The sequence below is a fragment of the Melanostigma gelatinosum genome, assembly GCF_949748355.1.
Source record: "Melanostigma gelatinosum genome assembly, chromosome: 20".
Classification (NCBI taxonomy): Eukaryota; Metazoa; Chordata; class Actinopteri; order Perciformes; family Zoarcidae; genus Melanostigma; species Melanostigma gelatinosum.
The window spans coordinates 17599921-17607417 of NC_136653.1; positions in this window are offsets into that span (position 1 = coordinate 17599921).

Here is a 7497-nt window from a genome sequence, read left to right on the forward strand (position 1 = left end):
TATCCACATCTGAATTTGCCACACGTCACATTGCCGGTGATGAAAAAGTGATTATCTCTGAGGGGTTCCGTTCTGCAAAGCTAATTCGGAACGTGGATGGGGAGCTGGTGTGTGATTAATACGCCGTGGATGATGGATCGCTGGAAATCTACGTCAACTTCAGTAGAGACTGGCAGCGTGGCATCTTTTTGCGTGGGTGACTGAAGAAGCAGTGCGCACAGTTGATGAGCTGAAGGTGCTTCAGACCGTGGACTTTTATTCTGCTTCTTTATCTGAGGATTAAGAAAATGCCAGACAGGATTAAAATAACAAATGCAGATGGGATCAATATCTTTGAGGTGGATGGTAAATGTGGCGCACACAGCAACCGTGCTGGCAGGAGAGAAAACAGAACAGAAACCTTCAGACACACACACACACACACACACACACACACACACACACACACACACTTGAATCACTCAACTCGTGAAGGTCTTAAATTGTCTTGATTCAATCACGAAGCATGTGCCTAACCTTAAACCTCTTAGAAAAACGTGAGGATCAGCAAAAATGCCACACACGCTTAACTTTAACTCACATGGTTTTGCAGTGCGTGCGCACACACACACACACACACACACACACACACACACACACACACACACACACACACACACACACACACACACACACACACACACACACACACACACACACACACACACACACACACACACACACACACACACACACACACACACACACACAGCCCAGTTGAGGCACCGTGTGGTGCTACAGGACTGGAAAGCAGTTTTGGAAACAAAAAAGAAAATCAGAAGCACCTCAATCCATCAACTTGATTTCATAAAACTTGCAAAACCGAAAGTTATGACCAAAATACGCGTTTCATCCTTGAACCAAAGTCCATAAATATGGACACGTGCCAGTTGATGGTGATGTGGGGGGGAAAATGGACTGCAGCCAAAATTCATCATGATCCACAAGCTGATCACATCTGGCTCATCAGAGACCGACCTGCAGTCCGGCTTGTTAACGCATTACTTTCCCAAGGTGGCTTGAGGACAGGAAGAGGCGCTACCTGTTGACAGTGGGACGGGTGAGGGACATAATTAGGAGTTAAGGATGATTTATCGGGGAAGTAATGTGCCGACTTTGAATGAACCTTTGAGATTTTTGCAGGAACTGAACCACAATGTGACCCACAGTGCATCACTGTGCCTTGGGCCTTCCTGCTCCTTGAAGAGGTGAGTCAGCTGAACTAATGGCTGTTTAATAGCCAGCGGTCAAACCGTGCTGTGTGTGTGTGTGTGTCTAAAGTGAGTGAAAGGGAAAATGCACACAGCTGACATTTTTAGATAATGTTTTGTTTACATTTTTTGCTTTTTCTTTCTGAGCGACTTCCTCCTGGGGCTGTGTTCAAAGTAGTTTTTAATTAAAATGTGAAATCTAAAAGTGATGGCAGTGAGACAATAGTGGTGCCTTCTTACACACACACACACACACACACACACACACACACACACACACACACACACACACACACACAGCAAAAACCCTTCATGGTGTCAGTAATTACGCCCGCCGCATATTATTTAAGATCAGGTTAGAATAGCCACCATTAGCGTGACCACATTAACGGGTGTTAATCCCTCTTAATGGGCGTTTGTTTATTTAAAGATGCATAAACTGCCATTTCAGAGACAGTGATTTACTGAGTGTTGTCCGAATGAGGAGAGTGAAGCCTTCAGAGGCGATCAATCACGCTGGAGTGTGAAAGGGCAGCTTTTACATCCCGCTGCTGCGTGTCGGGTCCGTGTGCGTTCGCCAGCGAGGTGATGCCGCCCGGAAAGGTCACGCTGCGCCGACCTTTATTGCGCCGTTGTCAGTTTGTCACACGCGGCAGCAGAGACGGCCAATCGCGTGACAGAAATGTCACATATTTGATCTCGACGCGTGTAAATCTGGCCATCGATAGGCCAGGTGTGCTGTGAAACAGGCGATTTCCTATAATTGCTCCCAAATTGAAAAAAAAAACACAGAAATGTTTTTACTTAACACACACACGTCATGTTCGTCTCTGCGCTTCCTCTCTTCCCCCCCGACATCCAGGTTAGCTCCAACCATGTAGACAAAGGGCACTCCAATCATTTACAGCAGATATGACCCGTGAATGTCACGCTCAGCTTCACTTCACACTTCACCTTTGACGTCTAAGGTCAGGCTCCAATAAGTCATGATGAGAAGGGAACCCAGGCCCTGCCAATCAGCACCGACCCTCTTCACCCCGCAGACTTGTTGTAGCAGCAAGGACGTGCACAGGCCGGGGATAAAGTTGCCGGGGCAACAGCCCGTTTGTACTCCTCGTCGTTGCCCTTTGTCAGTTTAGAGCAACAACCCTTTGCTAACATTCGCCACAATATGATATCGGTCAGACCAGACCAAGTAAGGCTACAGCAGCTAAAGCTCCGAGGGGAACTGGATTGTGCAAAAGGTGCCATTTACTGCTCATGAATTGAACTCTTTATTAAGAGGAATATTGTGCTGTTTGTTTTTACAGTGTACGACTGCATATTCCTGCTTTGATTACAGCGGTTCGGATGTTCTGAATAAAGTGGCAGCCCTGCTGTTCGTCATCAGCTCCAGGAAAGAGCCGGACTCGTATCTTGTCTTTCCTGACGAGTTTAATAACAGTGCGTTTGTACCTTTTCTGCATGCTTTTCATTTCCCTCTACTTGTACACTTCACTCATCCTGCAGCAGTGATTGGTTGTAATATTGGTGATCAGCTGCTGTGTTTGTTGCACGATGCTACGGATCATCTGTGTGTTCTTCAATCACAAGTTTTGTTTTTTAAAAGGATTGCGGTAAATAATGTTTGCAGAGCGGACAGCGTGACGCTCGCTTTAGGTCACGTTGTAAAACCTCACATCCCCAAGGTGAAACAAAGATAGATGATCTGTGACAAAGGGTACAACTGCTTCTTTTTATAAAGCAACTTCCCACACATTACGGCCTGTCCAAACCGCAGCAAAAACAATCTCCGGAGCCATTAACGGAAATTGCGAAAGCAAACACAAACTGCTTTGGAGAGAAACATGAAATCAAGCGTGAAATGTGCGAGTTGCAATCCAGAGAATTATTGAGGCTCAAATTGAAATGGCGTGGGGGGGATACAAAACAGGCAACCACTTTGACGTGCGTAAAAGGTCGATAAGTCAATAAGACATCTTGTTTATGATTCACTGCTCGCTCTGTGGATTAACCCTTGTCCAAATGCTGCACACTCTGCACTCTGCCAGTCTGTTTGCAGTACTGTGAAACCCCTGGAAGGCGTAGCAGATACTCAAAACAGTGAGTACAGTACATCTTGTTCCGCCGCTTGTTTCCTCCAACCGATTTCTGTGGAAAACACACCGTTCCCATGTTTTAAAGTGATTTTTCAAAGTGAATATGCTGCAGATGAACCGCTGACATCTTCCACAAGCAAACAACCTGTCAGAGAGAAACATAAAAGCTCACACCCAGGAGGCACATCCACCGGGAGGGAAAACTCCCCCTCACAGACTCTTGAACCCGTCACGATGAAGAAGAAAAACTGTTTGCAGCCGGCTGTTTAAAGCATTATGAAATACACAAGACGGTGGTGATGATTGACAATGTCTGGGGAATATCCCGTCATGCTGCACGGAGGAATTAAATGCATACTGGAGGATGATTTTTGGGATAATATACATTTTATGCATAAAGTCAACAGGTAATACATAACCTAAATACATAACATAATAGTATTTGAGAAATCTTTGGAGCATATTTATAGTTTTAAAGGCGTCAGACTGTGCAGTTATGAGACTGTTCGACACAATAGTGTATTTGGAGCTTCTGATCGTGGGAGTTAATTCTTCTCCATCACACCAGTGACAAGCGAGACGACGCATGTGGAGCTCAAGTCTTCCACTTGCAGAAAATTAATACCAACAAGTTGGTCCAGAGTGTTCATAAATTATCACTTACACAATTAAGAGGAACTCCAATGATGTTGCACTTACAAGAGAAGCATCATTTGTTGAAAGAATGGTTAAAGTCATTGCAGCAAAGGCTGACATATTTGGACTTCAAGGCCCAAAATACATTGATCCTACACTTCCCATCATGCAACCCTATTCCGTCTATTGTTAGACCAACAGCCAGAAAAAGTTGCAATTACAAATCCATCTGCTGCTTCAGCGCCATGAACAGCGCCATGGATTCATCAATACACAGCACAGTCAGGCTGCTGATATTTCCACAGAGGCTAACTTGCACAAACCTCAGTCGGATTCAGGATCGATGTGTCAGGGAGACATTCAACTGAACAACCCCTCTGCCCCTGCAGTCTGCCTGCTGCCGGAGGATGGAGGCGGGGGTGGCAGGTTAACAAGGGGGACGACATCGCCTACTGCCCACGTCTCTAAAGGCCCACACCCCCACCCTTGGACTCATGATATTGTACCGTTCTAACACACTCTGCAGTATTCACCGGGACTTGTAAAAGTGAGTTTGACAGGTAAAATCAGGGGCACAATCCCCAGATATCCCAATCGAAATGAGTCTCATCGCTCTTCCTGAGAGACAAGGATGAATCTGAAGACTTATCAAATTCAGGCTCACCTACGGTTCTTATAGTAGACACATTTAACTCTTCACGATAGGATCGGTGTTGGGTCGACACCCTCCCTTTTTTCCGGACAAAGCAAAACAATCCACATTCACACACTAGCTGGTAAAGTCTTTAGACAGAAAACAATATAAAAAAATGAGTCTTTGGATTCTATTAGGGAAGCTCCAACCTCATAATGTTTGCCTGTGAATCATGCAGCAGTAATAGGTGAATGACTGCCCTGAGGGTGGCTTTTGAATGTGGAGGCAGAATAACTGGAGAAAGAAGATGAAAAGTGGCCCCTATTGCAGTGTCCGTGTTCTTTTCAACCGTGTCCTTTAAGTCGCAAGATGTTGTTGAAGTTGTGGTGCACGTTGGCAGACTATTGACTCACGAACGCTCTCTTCTAAAATCACAAACATCCTCCTCAAGTAAACGAGTGCTTTTCCTCTGCGTGGAAGGGTTTCGTTAGCATCTCCATCCTGTGTTTTGTTGGCTCATGATCAGCATCCCCGGACAAGTCGTCATTCTAACAGCCTTTGATTTGAAAGTACAAACAACACGATAGATCAGCGAGGCTCAGCGAATGTCCAGTGACACTCAGCTAGAGACCTGTCACTTTAAATCTTGAGGCAATTTAAACACAAGTTCATGTTTAAAGGGAGAAACTTGATGGTAGAAATCTGAATCAGATGTTACAACAATATATCGCATCAATAAAAAAACGTTTTTGTGAAATACTACGATGAAGTTGTGTGTTGATGGCGAGACTTGTGGGTGATACACCGGCTTCAGGCAAAGATGACCATTGAACGTTTTGTTTTATGTTGATTTAAAGAACCGTTCGCTTGCTAGCCTTGTAATGTCAACAGAATATCTATAAATGGCGTCCGATGTTTGGATTTGAATGCGAGTCAGATTTAACATAGATACTGAGGAGTCTCGACGCCTTAAGTATTGGTGGGGTGACTATAACGAGCGCTGGGAAACCCGTAGTCCTGCTCACGAGTCATTTATGACCCTGTGTGGTTTTCTGCTGTAATAGCACTTTGTGTGGCGTGCTGAGACGAGGACAAACTGTATATTTAGCATCCGGCCAGCAGAGTCTCGCTGTGTGATTAATGAGCGAGCAGACAGACAACCAGGGTGCATTCTAATCACCCACAAGGACAAGGAGTGAGAGAGAGACACAGGGTGTGAACAAAAAAGCCTCCTTACTAATGGCCCCAACAGCCTGCAATCTACAAGACACAGACGTGAATCAGCAGGAAAAGCCCACCCTAATGATCACAACGCTCCCGTCGGTCTAGCTTTCTTAAAATGAACAGACAGGCAAGAATAAGCCATAACGTGGTGTGTGTGAACTTATTATGAGACGATGTCTCGACCTGTTCAGTTACACGACAAATCTAACGCCATTGTAGATTTTCTACATTTCTTACTTTTCACAAAACATGGAAGTCAATGTTTTTTATCTAACCATTGACATACAGTGATGGCACCTCTTCAGTTCATACTGTTGAGTTTGGAAATGGTACTTTGAACCCCCCAAGACGGAAACGTATCTGAAAGGAAGACTTTTTTCCAGGACATTCATCGAATTAGCAAACGGTGTCGTCACAAACCACTAATGAAGATCGTGAAATGAATTTGAAGGCCTAAAAAAGTTTTTATTTTCCACTATAACACAGACGCAGCATTCTTTACATTGTACATAATGTAACTTCTACATGTTTATTTAAGCTTGCATTAACCATTTAAAAAAACAACAAAAACAAACTGAAAGCTGATAAAAGTCTGCTGAGAGCTGAAGGCAACAGCAGGTTGACAGTTCACATCGTAATTGTTTCCATTGCTGAGAAAAATAATTCAATGAAACTGTTTATTTTTCAGCCTGCTCTTACAAATTATCTTGTCATTCATTCGCCGATTGGTACGTTCTTGTGCGTGCAATAAACACGCTTTTCTTGCTTTTTGCATGTCATTGGTGCACCATGTCGTCTGTACTGACTTGAATGTGCTACTATCTGAACAAGTGATTTAGGATAAATGAGAGGGACCACTTATGGTGGAAGTGAGACGGCCAAACAAACAAACACAGGACTGGCAACCAAGAGAGTTGTAGTGATCGATAGATACCAAACATCTTGTTGACAGACATTTCCTTTAGTATGAATAAAGTTCAATCCTACTTAATCTATTTATCTCGTCTTTCATCCGTTTATCTTTAAATTGACTGATATTTACATCCTACTTCTACAGTATTTTCAGTTTTTCCATGATAGTCCGAGTTGCTTTTCAGGCTCATTTACTCTGAGTGACTTCAACATGGCAGAGTAAACAACAACAACTGCCATCAATCACATTTTGCAGAGCTGCAAGCAGCGAGCCGATATCAGGCCATACATACTCTGTTTCAAATGAACGTGCACATTTGGGAGCACAGCCAGAGCCAAAGGCGTCTGTCTTACTTCCAGTTTCTGCCTCCCTGATTTCCCTCATATTTTGGCTCTGGGATAAATATTCAACTGCCAGTCACAACCCAGTGAAGCCAGCCGACGAGTCGAAAGCAAGATGTTTTCATTAGATGTGATCTGCAGGATAAATGTAAAATGAAGCGTGATGGTATAAAATTGGTGCCCTCTTACTTACTGTGAGGAAGTGCTGGGGAAGTGCAAAGCATTCTGGTTAAAAAAAGCCTTTATAATGAGGTACACTACAGCGTCTGATTTGCTGAACAACCTTTTTAGTGCCAAACACTTATTTCTCTGCCTATAGGACCCTATGGTGGTATCCTTGGTGAAATGACCATATATGGGAAGATGGGCACAGTCCTTTCTCACAGTCTTGAGAAATGTT